General features: G+C 45.1%; 1 long non-coding RNA gene across 2 annotated transcripts in view; it reads right to left on the reverse strand.

The window, feature by feature from the left end:
- Nucleotides 1-22305, reverse strand: part of LOC119521086 — a 56671-nt gene that overhangs the window by 719 nt on the left and 33647 nt on the right. The window contains exons 2-3 of one of the 2 annotated variants that reach the window (XR_005214302.1): nucleotides 2385-2515; nucleotides 1294-1441 (exon numbers count right to left, since the gene is read on the reverse strand). This is a non-coding gene — a long non-coding RNA (uncharacterized LOC119521086). Of the gene's footprint in view, nucleotides 1-1293; nucleotides 1442-2384; nucleotides 2516-22305 lie in introns of those variants that run through there. The other variant, XR_005214303.1, reaches the window with a different exon arrangement.

A 22305-nucleotide genomic window follows, 5' to 3' on the forward strand; every position in this document is an offset into this window, starting at 1 on the left:
TGTCTATCCTATTAGCAGGGAGAAAAATGAAGATGGCAATGATGATGATGGTAATCATGACAATGAAGATGGTAAGAATGACAATGGTGTTGGTGGTGAGGATGATGAAGGTGGTGATAATGGTGGTGATGATGGTAGTGATGATGGTGGTAATGGTGGTGGAGATGATGACTGTGGTGATGTGATCATGGTGATGATAGTTGTGATGGTGATGATGATAATAGTGATGGTGGTGGTGATGATGGTGATGGTGGTGGAGATGAATGTGGTGCTGGTGATTACAGTGATGATAATTGTGGTGGTGATGATGATAATAGTGATGATGATGGTGGTGATGGTGGTGATGGTGGTGGAGATGACTGTGGTGCTGGTGATCACGGTGATGATAATTGCGATGGTGATGACAATGATGGTGATGGTGGCAACAGTGGTGATGAAGGTGATGGTGATGGCAAGGATGATGACAGTGCTGATGCTTAATGAGCACTTACCATGAGTCCATCACTCTTCTAAGAGTATCTCAATGTATCCTCACAAAAACCCCATGACGTAGGTACTATGATTATCCCCAGGTGTCTCCATTTGCCAGGGCTGCTATAACAAAATACCACAAACTGGATGGCTTAAAAAACTGGACTGTATTTAGAGGCTAGAAGTCCAAAATCAAGGTTTCTGAGAAGTCTGTAGCCTTCTGGTGGTGGCTTGCCAGCAGTCAGCCTCTGCCTCCTTCACGTGGCTGTCTTCCATCTCATCCTGTGGCTTCTGCTGACTGACTGTGTCTGAATCTTCTTTGCTCATTGGAACTTCATCATTTGGGATTAAAGCCCACCTTGATTCAATTTGGCCTCATCTTAATAGTATCTTCAAAGATTCTATTTACAGATGACTTCACGCCCACAGGACCAAGGGTTAGGACTGGAACATGTCTTATGGGGGGCGTGATTCACTCCCCAACTCCAGGTTATAGTTGAGGAAACTGTGTCCCAGACAAAGGTAGAGTTACTTGTCTGAGATCACACAACCTGGGAGAGCCACACCTATCCACTAGGGAAAACTGCCTCTCAACACCAGGGGAGAGAGAGATAGAAACAAAGGTGGAGAAACTAGGAGACAGAGTGAGATCTGGGAAGACAGACACCCAGGCGGCAAAGAGGTTCAGCAATTCAGAGAGAAGCAATAAAAATGTCGTGAACCTGCTGTGTGCCAGGAAATGTACTCAATGCTACACTTAATATAGCTTAGCCCTCACAACTCTGAGGGAGGTCCTCTTATTATCATTCACATTTTGCATGTAAGAAACCTGAGGCATGGATGGGGAAAGACTTTGTCCAAGGTTACGCAGAGCCAGTGAGGAGCAGGCTCAGGTCTGAGCCCAGGAAGTCTAGCGGGGGGTGGGGGTGGGGGGTCCACATTGCCAGCGTCTGTCCTTGACGGGATCCACCTGCAGGCCAGGAAGGACGACAAGGAGATCAAGACTGAGACGTGCACAGACACCAGGAAGCACAGACCCAGACACAGAGATTAGAGAGCAAGGGACAGACTACATCTGACGCAGGGGCAGAGCCGAAGATTAAAAAAAATAGGAAGAGGGAAATGTCTCAAGTGGTCATGGGTTGAGAGAGAGAAAAAACCCAGGGAGAGGAGACTGTGACAGACACAGGTAGGGTGAGTGGGGAAGCTGGAGAAAGAGCCTGCAACAGTGTTACGACAGTGAACACGTATGTGATGCTAATTATAACCGATGTCTGTTCTAAGTGTTTTCCACGTTTCAACTCACTCAACGCTTGCTACAACCCTTTGAGGTTACATAAGATGAAAATGATGAAGTGATGGTGGTGATGATGCTGACATCCTTATATTATGTGTGAAGAATCTGAGGCACAGAGAGGTCAAGTAACTTGGCTAAGGTTACGCAGCTGGTGAATGGTCAAGCCATGTGTCAAACACAGGCAGTCTGGCTCTAGAGCTCATGTTCCAAAAGGAGAGAATAAGTGGGCTTTGGGAGAGGCTTGGAGGCAGGGGAGAGTGGGGAGTTATTCACCATCGCTACCTGGGGGTCTTCTCTCCCAGCCCACCTCCAGTTCTAGATGGAGTCATATCCACCAACCCCAATGGCAAGACGGGCAGTTGTAGGGCATGTTAAGTCACCCCAGGCAAGTGATTTCACATCTTGGGGTCTCTGCTTCCCTATTTGTAAAACAAAGGAGAAGGGGCAAGAGCCATCTGTCCTAAAAGCCCCTGGTTGGATGTTCTCCTACATCACGTCCTCAGCCAATGCTTGTTGAACCAACAGGACGAGCCAAAAGGGGAAAGAATTCTAAATGCAATGATGTGCATGGCTGGGTGCATGTCAGCGAGGGTGGGGGATTGTCTGAGGTGCTCACCTTGACTCTGCAACTCAAGAGTGCTCAGTGGCTCCCCGTTGCCTGCAGGATCGAGTCAAACCGTATCCACCATCTGGTCCTGCTCTGCTCCTCTCCATGTGGGTAATGTTTGCGAGTGGTGGGTTTCCAACCTGCAGAACCACAACCCACAATGAGAATACATTTTACATGGTGATCCTGTTCCTGCACACACACACACACACACACACACACACGCACACACTTTTATACATCTCAGAAGAAGCAAATTACTCAAATGTCTCTTTCTGTCTTACTTTGCCTTTCTTTGTTTCTCCATCTCTCTGCCTCTGCCACATATGGACTGATCTGCATTCTAGCTTCTTTAGAAAATTGCTTTGGCATATTCTGATGAAGTGCAATACATCCATCCTAGTGCACGGAGACCTGCAAAGCTGATGGAAATTCTTTTGCCTGACATTATTCTGCCATTGTTCTCTGGGTACACGGAGGGTTACTCGGTTATTCTGGGGTGGTCCTCAGATATTTCCAGGTTTCTTGGCTGAATGCCATTCCAGTGCTCTCTCAAGCTCCCCGATGATGGTGGTGGTGCTGGTGCTGACTGATGGCTCGGGGTGGCGGGGAACGCTCCAAGGAGCAGAGGGGAGCAGACGATGGCAGGGAGCACGTGGCTGCTGCTATTTAGCTCCAGCCGAGGCTTGCCCATATGGGACGAGGGACCCAACATTGCCAGATGTTCCAGATTTCCAAGAGAAGGCAGAAATCCTGGTATTTTTAGAAGCAAAATCCCTCTGCTTTTAAATGTTAAAGCAAATTCAAATACAAAAAATACTCTGTGGGCCAAATAAAACCTGTCCGTGGGTTGGCTCTAGCTGGTTTGCGAGCTCTGATGTAGCCAGACGCGGAGCAACACTGGCATGAAAAGGGCAGGCAGAGAAAAAGGGATCCCAGAGAGACTGAGAAATAGCATCTGAGACTGGGGGTGGGGCCAAGAGAGAGCAAGGATACCTCCTCCTCCAGGAAGGCCTCCTGACCAGCCTCTCCTGACAGAAAGCAAGGGTGGGATCTGGCTAAGGGCCCAACGTGTATGTTCCATGACTCAGACTCTTGGACACTTGCTCCTTTAATGGGGTGGTTGTGAGAGGATGCAAGAGAGACCACAGGCTTAGCCCTATGCAGAGCACATCACAATGAATCATTAACTCATTCATTCCATACATGTTTATTGATTGTCTACTATGCCAGGCACTGCTTTAGGGTACGGAGATAGAGAAAGACCCAGGCACAGACAAAATCTACTATTTACGGATCTAACATTCCTGGAGGGGGATGACAGAAAATAAATGAATGAAGAGAGAAGCATAGTCTATGATTTCAGGTAACAGGAAACAGTAAGCAAAGCATACATATGGGGTTGTGCGCGTGTGTGGTGGTTGGGCTGCTAATTAAAGAAGTTCAGGAAATGCTTCTACCTCCGATTAGGTGGCTCTGGAGCAGAGACCCAAATTAAGTAAGCTCTTTAGTTTTATGACTAGCCTTATTAAGAGCTTGGATTTCACAGTCAAGCCGCCTGGTTTGAATCCTGGCTCTGTTAATTGCTGGCTGGGTGACTGCAGACAATTTCCTTAACCTCTCTGTGTCTCAGTTCATGCATCTGTAGAATGAAAACGGCAACAGGAACTACTCTATTGGGTTGTGAAAATTGAGTGAGTGAACACACATGAAGTGTTTAGTCACAGAGCAAGTGCTCAGTACACGTTAGCTAGGTATTAATATTACTGCTATTGCAATTATTGATTTTTTTATTGTTCGTATTGTGACATATCCTCCAAATAGGGGAGAATTAAGTAAGTGGATGAATCCACAGGTAAATAATAGAATGCATGGGAAGGGAATAAATAGGTGAAGCTACCCAGTCTTTGGCTGTCCACTCACTCACCCATTCATTCATTCAAATGTTAACTGAGCACCTACAATATGACACGCTCTGTGTTAAGTAACACCTGGGATCTATAAATGAAAAAAGAAAAAGAATCCCCACATCACTCACTCATTCATTCATTCAGGTATTTATTGGACACCTACCATGTGCCAAACATTGCCCCAGGCTCTGAGAATTCAGCAGTGAGCTAAACAGAGGGGAATCTCTGCTCTCATGGAGCTTTTAGGTCTGGTGGTCGAGAGAGACAACTCATTAGTAACTGAGCAAATATGTAAGCCATTTTATTAAATGGCGTTTCAGTTTCAAAGCACATATCTTGAAATGGGTTAGCTTTAAACAATGGGAATTTATTAGCTTAAAGTTTGAGGCCAGGAAAATGTCTGACTCAAGACATCATCAAGGCGATGCTTTCTTTCCAAAGACTGGCTGCAGGAGATCCTGGACTCCTCTGCCACATGGCAAGGCACCTGGTGGCGTCTGCTGGTCTCTCCCTTCTCCTCCGGGTTTCGTTAATTTCAGCTTCTTGCTTCCTTGGCTTTCTCTCTGTGTGTATTCTTTCCATTTATAAAGGACACCAGGAATAGATTAAGACCTATCCTGCATGAGGTGGGCCAAATCTTAACTGAAGGAGCCTCACCAAAAGATCCTACTTACAATGGAGTTTACATCGCAGGAATGGGTTAGATTTAAGAAGATGTTTTCTGGGGAGCAAACAGCTTCAAACCATCACAGATGGTTTGGGCTCAACCACAATGATATACCAACACAGCCATCAGGAAGCCTAAAGTATGATCGAAAACACCAAATTGGTGAGGATGGAACCCAAAGCTCTCATACATTACTGGAGAGAGTGTAAAATGGTACAAATACTTTAGAAAAAGGTCTGGAGTTTCTTTTAAATCTAAACATACATCTACCATATGAGCCAAACTTTTTACTTAGGTATTTACTCAAGAGAAATGAAAGCATATGCCCACACCAAGAATTGTACAAAAATGTTTTTAGTGGCTTAATTTCTAATAGCCCCAAACTGGAAACAGCCCAGGTTCTCATCATTAGAATAATGGATGAAAATCTGTGTCATAGCCATCAATGGAATACTACTCATTGATAAAAATGAACAAACTGTATTGCACGCAGTAACATAACATGGGTGAATCTCAAGACTGTGATGCTGTGTGAAAGCAGCCAGAAAGAGTGTATTCTGTATAATCATTTTTATATGACTTTCTAGAACAGACAAAACTAATCTCTGATGGCAAAAAAACATGCAAACAAACAATCAAAAACAACAAAAAAAAAACCACATGCAAACAATCAGAATAGTGGTTGCTTACAGGAAGATGGGGTGGGGGTTCAGTGGGAAAGGGGCTGAAGGAACTTTCTGGGGTGATGGCATTTTTCTGTCTCTTGAAAGGGTTTTGGGTTGCATGGGAATCTGTGGTACACTTAAGATTTGTGCATTCACTGTATGAAAATTTTACCTCAAAAGTAAAAATAAGACCTCTGGAATGGTATGTATGCTTAGGTATTGGAGGGACGTATAAGGTTGTAATTTCTTTTGAAATGAGTCAAAAAAGAAAATAAGATGAATTGGTGGATGGCTAGATGGATAGAGATGTAATAAAGCAAATTGAGCAAATATTGATGGTAGAAGCTAGGTGGTGGCTATAGGTGTTAATATTCTTTCAACTCCTCTGTATGTTTTAAATTTTGAATAATAAAATGTTGAGAAAAAAAAGGCTGAGCTATCATTTTAGTAAGAAAATAAGCCATGTAGTATTGGCATAGAACCAAAGTATAAAATTAATATTCATGAGTCCTTGCTGATATAAACAAATGATTGAATAAATGCATAAGTGGGGGAGAAGAAACAAATCTCCCATACAGAAGAATTCTAAATAATTTATGTAGCTACGCCCTGCAAGGAGATGGAGCCTATTTCCCTATTTCTTAAGTGCAGGCTATGCATATGGAGATTTCCTTCCAAAGCAAGTAAAGGAGGGTAAAAAGAGTAACTTTACAGTGGAGAAATCTGACAAATGCTACCTCAGTTGGGTGATAAAAGTCACCATCCACAGTGATAAATCACATTGATAGTACGTACCTGTAGTGTGTTGAATTACCCAACTCCCCCCGCCACGATATGTCCACCTGGAACCTGTTGAATGTGACCTTATTTGAGAAAAAGGGTCTTTTCATAGGTAATTAAATTAAGGATCTGGAGATGAGATTTAGGGGTTCAGCCAAGGGGGAGCCCCAGCAGGAGAGTGGATGGGGGAGGAAGGTGATCTTGAATGTATTTCCACAGCTCCGCCCGCCCCCCAAGAGTTGGCGTTGCCATTTGAAGACACTTCTCCTCATAACCCTCCATCCTGCCAAGAAGCCCCCTTCCTCACCCCTTCGGGTCCACAGGCAGTGACAACCCTGTCCTAGTCTGCCAGTGCTGCTGCAACAAACTCCAGTGGGTTGGCATAAACAAGAACGTCTTGTCTCACGGTTTTGAGGCTAGAAGTTCAACATCAAGACGTCGGCAAGGCTGTGCTTCTTCCCGGAATTGGTAGCATTTTGGTGAAGTCCGTCCTCCGTCGCACAATCTCTGTCTCTCCTCTCTGGCTTCTTCTGATTCTGGCTTCTACTGGCTGGGTCTGAATTTCCTCCCTTTATAACGTCTTCAGTCATCGGATAAGGCCCATTAAATTCAATTTATCCACACCTTAATTAATAATGACATCTTCACAGGCCCTATTTACAAATAGGCCACACCCACAGGAATGCAGATTAAGATTTGAGAGAGTCTTTTGTGGAGACACAATTCAATCCCCAACAGGGATGGAATCTTCTGTCATTAGTAGAAGCCAATGGTAGGGATCGCAGCTGTATTTTCCCTACACCCTGTCCACACTTTCGTAAATGACTCCTTTGCTAAAATCTCCACAAATTACCCAACTGGAGTGCGCCATGTTTTCCGGCCGGCTCCTCTACCAACTCCCCCTGCAGGAGGGAAAAGGAAACACCGGGCGCCTTCTGTTCTGTAAAGCGCATTTGAAAGGGTCCCTCCGTTTCAGGACTCGAGGTGAGAAAAGTGTGCACTTCAGGTGCTGCAGGGCAGCTTCGTGAGGACGTGTCCAAAGCCGCTCTTTAGAATGGGTGGGCATTTTATGTCCACTGACTTCATCTTGGGACTTCAACCATAGCTCAAGAAACGATGGGAAAAGTTCTTACATCTCATTACACCCTCTCCTGGGAAGGCTTTGGCCCCCTCACAAAAAATAATTATGCAGCCCTTTGTAACTTAACTTAGGTTTTTCAAAATCATTTTTTGTTAATTTGTATGTTTTACTTTTTTTATTTTAAATTCTTTATTTTGAAATAAGTTTAGATTTATAGAATAGTTGCAAAGACAGTGGAGAGTTCCCTTATACCTCTCACCCAGCTTCCCAATGTCAACCTGTTACCTAACCGTGGTACACGTCAAAACTAAACATGCAACATACACACAGAACTGTTGACTAAATCTCCCCAGTTTTCCCACTAATGTCCCTTTTCAGTCCCAGGTTCCCATATCGCATTTAGTCATCATGTCTCCTAAGTTTCTTCTTGACTGGGATGGTTTTTCGGTTTTTCCTTGCTTTTTAAGACCTTGACATTTTTGAAGGATCCTGGTGAGGTATTTTGTCGAACGTCCTCTGCTTCGGTTTTCTCTTGTGTTTTCTCATAATTAGACTGGGGTTAGGGGTCTTGGGAGGAATACCAGGTAGAGGTTGTGCCCTCCCACCCCTCCAGCTGTTTTTGCTTCTCTGCCACATTTTCACCTTTGATAATTTTTAATCTTCTTGTGGTGCCTCCAATGTAGCAAGATCTATGTGATTACAAGCTGCAAAAAGAGCTACGATGGAAAAAGATAAAGATCTATGATGGGGTATAATGAGGGATATTTTATTTGGGATGATCAGGGGAGTCTTTCAGAGGAAGAGATGCAAGATGGGGCCTGAAGGGTGAGAAGCAGCTGGGGGCAGAGAGTTCCAGCATCATCTGCAGGGCGTGCAAAGGCCCCAAGGCAGGGATGAGTGCAGAGCTGGAGGGACTGAGTGATAAACCATCTGTGGGGGATGCCTGGCGTAAGCACAGGGGTGTGTGCTAAAGGATGAGCCTGGAGAGGTGGGCAGGGCCCGGCTCACGCAGGGTCTTGAAGTCTGGGCAGGGGGTGTGGAGGAATTTAGAGCTTATTTGCAGGCAACAGAAGCCATTGGAGGGTTTTAAGCAATTCCAGCCATGGCAGTGAGGCTGTGAATGGAGTTTGGCAGGCGACGGTGTGTGGACCCAGATGCTGCAGATGTGTTTAGCTCTAGCAGGTATGACAAAAATAAAATGGTTTTATTTATAGCTGTTAGGCTCCTGGAGATTGGCCACCAACAAAGAAAAAGGCAGCACAGTCCTACAGACTTCTGGAAGCCTCTCTCTGCAATGCCTGACAGGTGCACCTTCCTCGGGCTGCAGCAAAGGGAGTGTTCAGGGATCTCAAATTTTATTTTATGTCTTTCCTCTCTTTTAATTTCTTTTGCTCTCAGTTTTCATGCTCACTCTCTTTTGTGGGGGTGGAAGATGTCAGAGCATCCGTGCATCATAGGAAATCTTGTTCAGAAGCCCAAGTATATAGAAGAGTGGTTACACAGCAGAGGAAGGGATGGGAATTTCCAAAGCCCTGAATAATTGATCCCTCCCTCTTCCCCTGGAGAATAATTTTTTTTAACGTAGGGGCTCCAGCTCCAGACGGACAGCCTGGGTTCAGATCCCAGATATGCCATTTGCCAGGCGTATGACCACGTGCCTTGGAGTGTCCATCTCCAAAAATGCATGAAGTTGCTATAAACATTCTTGTAGATGTTTTTGTGTCAATGCATGTTTTCATTTCTCTTGAATATCCCCGGGAGTGGAATTGTTGGTCAGTAGACTGGTATTTATACCCAAGTTTTCTGGACTCCAAATCCCATGTTTGGCAATGCTGGGTTGTCTCTTTTTTAAACATCCCATCCAACGGTGTCAGGGATGTGGAGTCAGGGAAGTGGAGTCTTACGAGTGCTGGCTCAGGAGTCACCCAGCCAAAGATCAAATTCCACTTCGTGGCTCATTATCTGGGAGATCACGGGCAGATGGTGATCTCGGTCTTCTCACTCACTGAACGGTAATAGGGACACTATCCGCCTCATGGGATTGGTGCCAAGATAAAATGAGCTCACAGTTGGGCACTTAGAACAATGCCTGACAAGTGCCTGATAAATGTTGCATTTATGGTGGAAGGCTAAATCCTTTGGAGGAAAATGGAGACAATAATATAGCGTCAGAGCTTGGTTGGGATTCTGATTGGATACAATGTATTGCAAAGTCCTTGATACAGAGCAGGCATCTGATGAACAGTAACTAATAATATCTCCTCCTTTCTTGCCTTCAGATTCTTCATTCCTAGAGTAGGGATGATTATCCCATTGGGAAGGAGCCGATGAAATTCCGTGTGGCAGGAAATGCAGGACGCAAAGTTAAATTTCCATTTTGGATCAACAGCAAATAGCTTTTTAGGATAAGTACGCCTTATGCCGATTGGAAGAAGCCAGAAACAAGAGTTCATGCAAGATTCCACTTTCATGAAGTTCCAAAACAGGCAAACTTAATCTATAGTGGAAAAAAATCAGAGCAGTGGTTGCCTCTAGGGGAGTTAGGGAGATGAGGGGACTTTCTGGGACAAAGGACGCATTCTATATCTTGAGAGGGATTTAGGTACACAATTGTCAAAACGCAACTAATGGTATGTTTAGTGTTGTGCATTTTATTGTATGCAAATTTTATCTGAATGGAAAAAGAAAAGACCTAGACAAATATCGAACTCTAGTTAAGGATGAGCTTGCTGAAGGGTTCAGGGTGAAGAGTACTTAAGTCTGCAACTTGCTGTGAAATGCACCAAAAACAAGGTGGGGGGGATTGATGGATGGGTAGAGGGATGGAAAGATACATGATGAAACAAGAAGAGTAAACTGCTAATGGGAGAGTCTAGCTGGTGTGTATTTTCACTGTAAAGTTCTTTCAACTCTTCTGTATACTCAAAATTTTTCATAATACAATCTTGGAGAAAAATTCAGCCTATAGAAAATCTCTCACCCATAGCAATTTTTCAGTCTTTTCAAGTTAAAAAAAAAAACAAACCAAAAAACCAACTTTGAACATCTGGCAGAAAGTGTGTGAGAAGAGAGGTTTTATAAGAGGACACTTGACTGGGATGCCTGGTATCATTTTTGTCATTTTTACAGTCTTTGGCTCTGGGCATGTGAACTGTTTTCCTGCTTGGAGAGAAGTTCCCATCACCTGAGTCTCGGTGGGAAGGCTGGTTTTGCCTCGCTCTGGAGCACTGTCTCTGTCCTTTGGACGTAAAGAGTGGACCTGGATCCTGGCTCAGTCAGTCAGATGTCCCCACATGTGATCTGTCCTTTTCAGGAAGTTGGGCCAAAGACGCTGAGGCCCCGTGGCCGGGGGTGCCTTCTCATCAGGCTGCCCCGGTGGTGCGTCTTTGGTGCTTCATCCTATCTCACTTCCATTGGTTCCTGCCCATGATTAGAGCTTGATTCTCTAGCCTTTCCTTAGATTCCATGAGCTACCCAATATCTTTGCAATAAATTCCTTTTCTGCCTAAATTAGCCAGGGTCATTTTTCTGTTGCTTGCAAACCAAGACTCTGAATCAGTACACTACTCATCCAACTATAATTACTACTACTTTCACCAGCTACCCTTCCTTAAGGGTTCTGTATGTATAAGATTTTTTCACACACTGACTGATCACACTGACCCAGTTTACACAGCTGGTGTGGCAGAGCTGGGATTTGAACCCAGGATGTTTGGAATGGGTTGACTACAGGAAGCACCAAGAATAGCTTCTGTCTTTTTACTGAGGCTCTTTGTGACATCTGCATCTTTTTTGCATCTCTTCATTTGTGTGCTCCGTCCTGGCCAAAACCCAGAGACGAAGAGTCTGATTGACTTAGATGATCATTTTGGACTCTTAGGGACAAGTTTTTCATTCCAGGGCGATGCATGGATGGCCAGCTGTGGCGGCCCCTCCTGGGATGTGAGCTGGTCAAGGAAAATCAGTTTCCTTTGTCCATCGCCATAGCCCCCACCCCAGGTCAAGACCCCCACACATCATCCCATCCCTCTTCTCCCCTCCCCTGCTGTAGCCCAGGGGTTCTCAGCATAGCAAGGTTGAACTCTATGGCTGGAAAATTCTTTGTTGGGGGGGGGGGGCTGACCTGTGCATTGTAGGATGTCCACTGGAGGTAGGAGTATCACCAACCCTGAGTTACAACAACCAAAAATGTCTGCAGATATTGTTGACTATCCCTTGGGTGGAAACATTGTCCACGGTTGAGAACCACTGAGTTAGAATCACTTTTCTCAGACATGTGTTACTCATCTGCTCAAATCCCTTGCTGTGGTATTGTTCTATCTCTTCACTGCTCCAAGTATGGTCCAGATCAGCAATACCAACTCTGCCAGAGCTTGTTGGAAATGCAGGAAGTTAGACCCAGCCCAGTCCTTCCCAGCCAGGTGATTTGTATGCACATTAAAGTTTGAGCAAACACTGCCCTACAAGGCCCTTGGCAGGCTCTTTTAGGGGTTGGGGTCTATGTCATTGTCCTTGATGTGACAATTCCTTCTTGGGACAAAAACACGGAATGAGTAAATTGTGACCATTTTCTTACAGCAAATCGCTGCAAAGCTTTATATGGCTCTTCCTACGAGGTAAATTACACACTCCGCAACAAGGAAAGAGAGCACATAATGCCTGCAAAACCCTGCTAGCAAACCTGTCTGTGCCTATACATGATGCTTATTTGATGTTTTAGGGTAATGCAGAGGATAGAGAAGGTCCTGCTCCACTGATTGCCTCACTTGAGGAAACAGACGGTGACTGCACAGCCCCAGGACCAATCATTTCTGCCTCGAGAGTGGTAATAAAATGCATTACAACCCTCTCTACTTTGAAGCAGTTGCCTGTAGAGCTTAGCTGTGGAATTCGGACAAATGCCTCCATCTCTGCTAAGAAGCAAGCCGCATCTGCTGGGGTGGATCCCAGACTGGGAGGGCTTTAAACAAGTCCAGTTTTTGGTGGAAAGCTGTAAGTAGCATATAGACACAAATATTCATAATATTGATCAGTATATTATGGTAGGCACTTTCCAAGATGGTCAAAATTATCCTCACCTCCTGGTATTTGCAGCCTTTGTAATCCCTGACTTTTGAGTAACTTGCTCAACATTGAGGGGTCTCCACTTGTATGAAGAAACTGCAAAAAGTTGTAACTTCCATCTTCAAAGGAGACTCTATGGCCCCCTCGGCTTGCACGCTTTGTTGAAGCGAGCTGGTGTGTTGGAGAAGTCCACATGGCAAGGAACTGTGGGTGGCCCGGGGCCAACAGCCGACAAGGAATTGAATCCTGCTGACACCGTGGAAGTTAGTCAGGTCTCGAGATGACCCAAGTCCAGTGGGTGCCACGGCTGCAGCCTCGGGAGACGCCCTGAGGGCAGAGGACCCTGCTCAGCTGTGCCCCGATTTCTGACCCACAGAAACTGTGAGATAATAACTCTGTTGTTCTAAGCCACTAAGTTTTGGGGCAACTTTGTTACTCAGCAATAGATAACTAAAACATATAGGAATAAAGAAAAAAGGAAACTTTTGGCCTCTGTCTTTTGATGTCTTGAAATATGACTTTACCAAACATTTATTGTACATTTTTGCACACATAGAAGAGCACCTACAAAACGTAAATGCAAACAGTAAAAGTAAAATGAACATGCTTAGCTCACCACCCAAATTAAAAGTGACAACCTTATCATGACCCCTTCATCTACCTAGATTCTCCTTCCCTCTTCTGTCCTGCTTTCCTCCCAGGCAGGGGTAACCACTATCCTGAATTTTGTGCTTATCATTCCTTATAGGTTTGAAATAGCGTCAACAATATGTTGTTTTGTTTGATAAATGGCAACAAACTATATGAAGTCTTTTATGACTTTTTTCACCCAACAATATTTCTAAGTTTCATCATGCTTTGTGCATTTTATAAATTCATTTTCAGTGCTGTATAATATTTCATTATGAGAGTATATTACAGTTCTTTTATTTCTGCTCCTATCGAAGGAAATGTGGGCTTCTTTCTTTTCTTGTAGTTTATTTCTTTTTCCTAGAATATAAACCTAGGAGTGGAATTACTGGGTCATATGGACTGCTAGTTTTCAGTTTCATGGAACTGTCAAATTGTTTCCTAAGATAGCTTCAGTAATTATTTATACTCCCACTGGTAATGTATGAGTTATTTTAGACCCAAGTTTCACCAAAACATTTTGATATTATTGGACTTTTGCATCTTTGCAAGTTGTGACGTGAGGGTGTAAATGGCAACTTGTTGAGGTCTTAATTTATATTTCTCTGATTATATTGAGGTTACACATCTTTTTCTGTTTGTGGGCCATTCATATTTTCTTTTCTCTGATTTTGCATTCATATCTTTTGCTCATTTCCCCCTGAGATTTCCTGAAGTTATCATGTTACTGCTTTATAATGACTTAAAGTAAAGGCCCAGACCAGAGAATGGAGTCGTTTCTGATTTTGACAGGGTTCTAAAGGACCCTCTCTTCTCTACCTGAAGCAGTGGTTCTCAAAGAGGAGTCTCCACAGGGCAGCACTAGTGGCAGGGGATTCATCAGAAACGCAAATTCCCCATCCCCACCCAGCCTCCTGACTCAGGTTGTCCCTCCAGGTGATTCTGGTGTGCCCTGAAGTTTGAGAACCACTGATTCGGGGGATAAAATCCCCAGAGTTCAGCCTAGTAGTGTGGTCGGCCAAACAGCATCCCCCAAAGGTGTCCACACCCTGGTCCCAGAGCCTGTGGGTGTCCTTCCTGACGAGGCAAAGGGGATTTGCAGATTTGATTCAGTTAAGGAGCTTGATGTGGGGAGATGATCCTGGATTACCTGGATGGGCTCCGAGTCATCACAGGGTCTTTAAAAGTGGGGGGCCGGAGGGCTAGAGCCAGAGAAGGAGGCGTGATGGCGGGGGCAGGGGTGGGGGACGCTTTGAAGACAGACTGGGCAGGGGGCGTAAGCCAAGGAAGCAGGGGGCCTCTGGAAGCTGGAAAGGCCGGGAAACGATTCTCCCCCAGAGCCACAGAGGGAACGCAGCCCTGCCAGCCTGTTTCGAGTGTCAGACCCTCAGGACTGTGAAAGAATCAGTCCGCGTTGCTCTGAGCCGTTAAGTCTGTGGCCATGTTGCAGCAGCTGCAGGAATGTCACACAGTGGCCAAGGCCCTGGTGCCTTCTGCGTCGCATCCTCCCACTCACTTGCCCAGCGGGATGGACGGCTCAGTGTCCCTCGGGGATTCCCCGTCTGCTTCGCTGTGCCACGTTCGACCCGGGCTGCACTTCAGCACCGTGGACTCTAGCCCCAGGGAAGGCAAGAATGTCCTGTCCCGTAGATCCCCATCACCCAGCAGCCTGCACTGTGGTGCTCAGTAAACATCTGTGTCCACGCCACTGAAATCCACATGTACAGTTCAACATCCAGTGCCCCCCCCAGGCACGCACCAAACCTGGTGGTAGCTCTACCAGGGCTCCCACTGTACCCAAGCGGTCTGCTTGTGCATCTGCCACTTCCCACCCGGAAGCTCCTGCGAGACGCCGTGGGGTCTGATTCACCTCTGTCTCAAGTGCTGGACACAGCGCCCAGGAGACTGGGGAAAATGGAGAAGAGGGGTGCTCGGAGCGAAGAAGCAGAGGAAGACAGTAGAGCAGCATCTAAGGGGCGTGGAGGCACAAAGGCATGGCCTACAATTTCCTCACACAGATAGGATGTTGGCCACTTGAAAAGGCACAGGAAAAATTCACTTGAAAATGTAACTCAACCAACCAAAGGATAAATCAGAACAAAGGACTCATAAATACAAGTGTGTGTCAGGACTGCTCTGCACTGCGATTCTGTTCCATGCCTGTCGCTCCACCACTGCTGTGTTCCTCAAGGGCTGAGATCCACAACCTTGGAGCTGTTGACACTCGGGGCTGGATCACCCTTCCTGTGGGGCTGTCCTGAACGTTGTCAGATGTTGAGTGGCATCCCTGATTCCAGGAACCCTACCATAGTCACCCTAGAACCATACCACAACCCCCCAGCAGATTCCAGTGACTCCAGACAATTACGGGCCAATTCCTAGAACTCTACCATAATGATCTGGCTTTTCATAGAAATCCAATCACAATTACCCAGGTAATTTGTTTAAGTAGAACATTATTGAGACTTCAAAAATTTCAGCACCTGTTCTGGATGCTGGGTACATGGACGGAACTTTGATTTTAGCTTGCACTCAAGGAGCTTACAGGCTGCTTGGAGGAGAGGAGAGGAGGTAAAACTATGTATCACCCAATTTGGGCTTCCTCTGTGAGCCCAGAGGAAGATGCTAGGACCACCATGTACAGCTGTGTAGGTCGTGCACTGCACAACCCTGGGATCACCATTCTACAGATCCCATGGCCCTTATGGGCACCTGGAGACTGAGTGTGATGCACACAGCCTCTCTCACCTGGCCGAGGATGGGCCCCGCCCCTGCCCTCCTCCCCAGACCCTCCTCCCCATGGCTCCCTGGAAGCATGCCAGCATTGGCTACTATAACCGTGAATGCTGCCCTCCCTGAGCACATCTGGTTTTGGGAAAAGAGCACAAACAAGATGTTTTCCCAACACTTGCACACAAGCCTCTGGTGCTCAGCCACCTTGGTTCCTCAAGCGTATAGAACCTCTAGAGTGGTTGCCGTACATGCAGACAGACTCAGATATTTTTCTTGCTGTCTCACTGTCTGTTGCAAGGCAGCTGCATGTTTCTGAAAGTAAGTTCCCTTGATAAAGGCATGACCAATCACCCTGGCGGTAGTGCCTCTTTCTTCGGAACTGCAACCAGCTCCATTGTGGGAGGTTTGGGCCCATCCTCACTGGGTCTCCCCCCTTTTCTTTTTTCGGTGTGAATCCTGCTGCTGGTTCAGATGGGACTTCTACAGAAGTCATCCTGTGGTCAGCCAGTTAAGGATAAGGAGCAGGAGGGAAGTGTCCCGACTCCTAGAAAGAGGCAGAAGAAGAGCTGAAGATGTTTGAAGGCTGAAAGGATGACTTGTCATCTGCTGGGTGAAAGTGGCTGTAGCTTCTAGTGGAGATTTAGGAGGGAGAATCTCTGATGAAAGAATGCTTTATTTGGGGTCATTCATGTCACTCTGCTGCTCCAAAACCTCCTCCCCCAATGACTTCTCATCTACTCAGGGTAAATGCAGGGGATCTACAAGGCTCTGCGTGATCCGTGGCCCCACCCTTACCCCTTGGATTCCCCCCTGCCATTTCCCCCTCCCACCCCTGCCTCTGCACCAGCCACACATGCTCCCACCTCCAGACCTTTGCTTCACCTGTCCCCTCTACCTGGTGCACCTTCCCCAGGGGGCCAGTTGACTAACTTCAGACCGCATTCTAGCTATTGCTTGAATGCCACATCCCCAAAGCCTTCTCTCGTCTCCTTATTAGCTCTGCAACCAGCCCCCACCCCCTCATGCATTATAGATCCCCCAGAATGCTGCTCCACTCTCTCTTCCCAAATCCCCTTTCACCTTCTGGTAGACCTTGAACTTACGTATTATGTTGAGCGTTTATTTTCTGGCTCCCTCTGTAGGAAGGTAAGCTCCTTGTGGGCAGGGACACTTGTCTATTTTGTTTATTGGTGAATCTCAAGAGCCTACAACAGTGTCTGGCATATAGTAGAGGACCAACAAATATTCAGTGACTGGAGAAATGAATTAATTGAATAAGAAAAAATTCCCGCAGTTTAGAAGGAAAGTTCTCCACTTTGACCACAAGAGGGAGCCAAAGATATGTGCTAAATCCTCCCAGCCCCGAACCTACGCGATTTGCCCCAAATCCTCACGCCACCTGGAAGCCATCAGAAGACTGGCTGGGCGAGTGCAGAAGGTAAGGGCTCTCGTCCAGCTTTTCTGTATTCTAAAGCAGTCCCAAAAAGTGGGTAAAATAGACTAGGAGGAAAAGTACAGTGGTTGTCTCAGGGGTAGAGGTGATGGGTAATTCTTGCTTTCTTTTGTATTGGTTCTGTATTTCCTGACTATTCCACGATAATCGTGAGTTTATTTAAAAAATTATTTACCAAAGAGAAAATTATGCATGCTGGCTGATTTATTCACTTAGACATTTAGCAGCCACTTTCCTGGCTCTGTGTTGGGTGCTGGGGACAGAGCTGAACCAGCCTTCAAGCGGCTTTCAATTTAGGGCGGAAGTTGGCGGTGACACCCAGGTGTGCTGTGATTTGTGCAAGGCAGGCAGAGGGCTCTGTGAAAGAATAAAACAGAAACCCTAACACAGGAGGAAAGGTCAGGGCTTGGGGAGCATCTGAAAAAATACTAGTCTTGGGTGAAGAAGTCTTGTAAACTTCTCCCCACCTTAGCCTGTACTCCCAGATCCTCACAGATAGCAGTTTTAATTAGTTTCTTGTTAATTCTTTCAGGGTTTCTTTAGGTAAATATAAGTAAGTATGAACTTACTTATTCTTATTACCTGAATTCCTTGCACAGAAATACATCATACTGTAGGCACTGTTGTGAGCTAGTTTTTATACTTAAGAATTCATTCTGGGATGCCTCCGTGTCAGTTCACAGATTTTTAAAGAAGCATTTCTCCATTGTCCTCTAACCCCCAAAGTGGTTGATGAGACATCTGATGTTATTATGGCAACTGAAACTTAGTGCAGTATGTTGTTTAAGTGTTTAAGATCTTTTCTTTCTCCTCTGATTTCTAAAAATGTCATGATAATGCACCTTGGTGAAGGTCTTAGGCATTTTCTTCTATTTCCTTTGTGTTCACTGCTTCTTTCTTTATTTCCTTTCCTTCTTTCTTTTCCTTCTGGCTCTAGGAGTTGCATGCTCAGCTGATTAATTTCTCAACCTTCAAATCTTCTAAAAAATGTGTTTAAGGTCATAAATAGTTCCCTCTAAGTATGATTTTTATTGCATCCAAATTTTGTTACAAACCACTCTGTTCATTTCTAAATATTTAGTAAGTGCTATTATTTTTCACTCCATGATTTATGAATTATGCAGAAACATTCTTTTAAGTTTTAAAACATGTTTTCACTTCTTTTTTAAAAATGGTTTTATTAAGATGCATTCACATACCCTACAATCATCCACAGTGTACAATCAACCATGCACAGCACCATCACATAGTTGTGCACTCATCACCAGAATCAACCCTCGAACATTTTCCTTACTCCAAAAAAAAAAGTAGAAAGGAACACCCCAAAACATTCCATCACCCCCCGAGCCCATCCTATTTTTCATTTAGTTTTTGTCCCCATTTTTCTACTCATCTGTCCATACACTGGACAAAGGGAACATGAGCCACAAAGTTTTCACAATCACACAGTCATACCATGTAAGCCACATAGTTATGCAATTGTGCTGGTTTGGATGTATTATGTCCCCCAAAATGCCATGTTCTTTGATGCATTCTTGTGGGGCAGGCATATTAGTGTTGATTAGGTTGGAACCCACTGATTGAGTGTTTCCATGGAGATGTGACTCAATCAACTGGGCAAGACCTTTGATTGGATGATTTCCATGGAGGTGTTGCCCCACCCATTCAGGGTGGGTCTTAATTAAATCATTGGAGTCATATAAAAGAGCTGACGCACAGAAGGAACTCCGAGGAGCTGCAGCCAAGAGAGACACTTTGAAGAACCACACAAGAGCTGAGAGTGGAGCTGGAACACAACCTAGGATCAGCAGATGCCAGCCATGTGCCTTCCCAGCTAACAGAGGTTTTCCGGATGCCATTGGCCTTCCTTCAGTGAAGGCATACTTGTGTTGATGCCTTCATTTGGACATTTTCATGCCCTTCAGACTGTAACTTTGTAAACACTTAAACCCACTTTATAAAAGCCAATCCATTTCTGGTATTTTGCATAATGACAGTATTAGCAAATCAGAACAGCCATTGTCTTCAAGAATCAAGGCCACTAGGTTGCAGTTCGACAGCTTCATATATTTTTTTCTAGCTATTCCAATACACTGAAAACTAAAAAGGAATATCTATATAGTGCACAAGAATGCCCTCCAGAGTGACCTCTCAACTCCATTTGGAATTTCTCAGCCACTGATACTTCATTTTGTTTAATTTCTCTTCCCCCTTTTGGTCAAGATTTTCTCAATCCCATGATGCTGGGTCCAGGCTCATCCCCAGGAGTCATGTCCCACGTTGCCAGGGAGATTTACACCCCTGGGAGTCAGGTCCCATGCAGAGGAGGGGGCAGTGAGTTCGCTTGCCGCATGGGCTTAGAGAGAGAGGTCACATCTGAGCACAAAGAGGTTCTCTGAGAGAGACCCTTAGGCTTAATTATAAGGAGGATCAGCTTCCCTTCTGTAGCAACAAGCTTCACAAGGGCATGCCCCAAGATCGAGGGCTCAGCATACCAAATTGTTAGTCCTCAATGTTTGTTTACAGGGCTCTTGATTTTTTTATTTCTAATGCAATTGTGTAGTCAGAGAATGTGGTTTGTTTTCATGGTAAATCTGGGCTTTTTGAGACCTCACTGGACTAAAAACTAGTCAATTTTTGTAAATGCTTCATGTGTTCCTGAGTAGTGTGTAGATCATCTATTGGTGCTTTTGTGCACATAAATAGAACAACAGACATAATAATAACAATCATTTAATAATCAATATTTGTCTATTGACACTGACTAATTGTCCAGCTCTGTCAACGTGTATTAACTCACTGAATACTCGCAAAAGCTCTATAAATTAGGTACCGTTGACTTTTTTTTATCTTACAGGGGAAGAACAGGCACAGAGAGATTAATTAACTTAGCAAAGTTACAGAGCTTTTACCTGGCATAGCCAGGATTCAAATCTAGGAATCTGGCCTCTGGAATTGTGTTCAGTGATATTGCACTATATACTTCCTTATGTTTCATATAAACTGTATAAATCTATTCATTTACCACTCATTCAAAAAATCTGTTGAAAACCTTTGTGGCAGACCGTGTTCTAGGTGCAGGGGCACAATAGCAAACACCACAGAAAAAGGTCCACGCCTTCCTAGGGATTGATTACATTCTAGTGTGGGGAGATAGATTTTAGAGAATATTGATAAATAAAATGTATGCAAGGTTAGTGACACTGAAGAGAAGAAAAATGCAATGAAAGGTAGCATAAGACTTGGAAGGAGTGCAGTGATTTTAGATAAGATGGTCCAAAAGGTCCCAGTGAGAAGGGGTCCTGGGAAGGAGGGGTGCTCCTTGTGCACATCAAGGCAGAGGGAACGGCCGGAGAAAGTTTCCTGGTGGATTCATGGCTGGAGTGTCTGAGAGACGGTGAAGATGACAGTGCAGTTTAAGCAGAATCAGCAGGGAGGAGAGTTGGGGGAGATTAAACCAAGAGGGGGACACATCTCCAGATGCTCGTGGACCTGACAGATGGAAAGCCCTTGAATGTTTCTGAGAAGAGCAGTGAATGACACAATGTAGCTTATGTATTTTATTGTCAATTTGTATTTTCTTATTGGCATGCCTTACTCGGTAGAATCAAGCTTGAACTTTGGAGCATCTGATTTTCGTGGAATCATGTGGCAATGAAGCCAACATGCTCAGGTGAGCTGCCTTCAGCCCCATGTCTTGGACACGTCCTGTGTGAACCCCCAGGTGTTATCCTTGCACTTCCATCCTGGGAGCTGGTATTTAGGGACTGGTGGCTCACAACTCAGACCTCCCCTCTCAATGGAGACGGGTTGGGGTCTCACTTGACACCCTCCTCCTGGCTCTGGGGATTGCTCAGCCTCAACTTGGACTTGGTGGTGCTTCTCTCACCTCCAGGTCTTTCTCCTTATACAGGGACCACTTTCCGACGACGAGCTCCCTTGCTCTCCTCAAAGGACAGCTCTGCCCAAGGCCACAGTCTTGCTTCATCTGAGAATTTCACAGGAATCAGCTCTTAGCTAGCATTTTCTGGTTGCTTGACAATATTTTCAGCCAATTGCTGCTTAATTTTTTTGTGGGATCTACCTCCTTCTTTGGAGGAAGTGCTGCCATCAGGGGAATAATTTCCTAGAATGACATCGTGACACTAGCCGGTCACTTTCTCTAATTTGGATCTGCCTAAACTCCAGAAGTGAGCTTGGCTGGTGCAGGGCATGGACATCCACCCTAGGGCTGTAGCAGCCATCGATGCACCTGCCCATCCCTGGTCTGCCAGGCTTGGCTTTAGTTCTTGAGAGAATTGTTCTGTTTTAACAGGATGACTCTGCTACTGTGTTGAGAATAGATGGGGGGAGGATAGAAACAGGAAGAGTGAGTAAGAAGCTCTTTCCATAATCCAGGTGACAGAGGACAGTGGTTCAGACCAGCAGGTATCGTGGAGGTGGTGAGAAGTGGCACAATTTTGGAGATATTTTCAAGGGCAAGCCTATATGATTGGCTGACTTAGTATGAAGTAGGAAGAAAATGCAGAAGTCAAGGATGACACTGACGTTTTCAACCTGAACAGGCAGATGGTCAGAATCCTCACAAACTGAGAAGGGGAAAACTGCAGGAGGAATATATTAGGGATGCGTATAAGTAAGGAACTCAGTTATGGACATGTTAAGTTTAACTGCCCACTGAACATGGACTCTGGGGCTAGATGTCTTTCATTAGTTTTAGGAAATTTTGGCCATTAACCCTTCAAATATTGCGTCTGCCTCATTCTCTCTCTCACTGAATCTCACATCTCTTTATAGGACTCCAGTTATACACGTGTTAGACCTTTCCACTATGTCCCATACATGTCTTGGGCCCTTTTCTGAATTTTCATTCTTTGGTCTCTCAGAGCCCCTGTCTGGATATTGTTCTCTGACCTATGTTTCAGTTCACTATTTCTCTTTTAGGAT

The sequence above is a fragment of the Choloepus didactylus genome, chromosome 27 (genome assembly GCF_015220235.1).
Source record: "Choloepus didactylus isolate mChoDid1 chromosome 27, mChoDid1.pri, whole genome shotgun sequence".
NCBI lineage: Eukaryota > Metazoa > Chordata > Mammalia > Pilosa > Megalonychidae > Choloepus > Choloepus didactylus.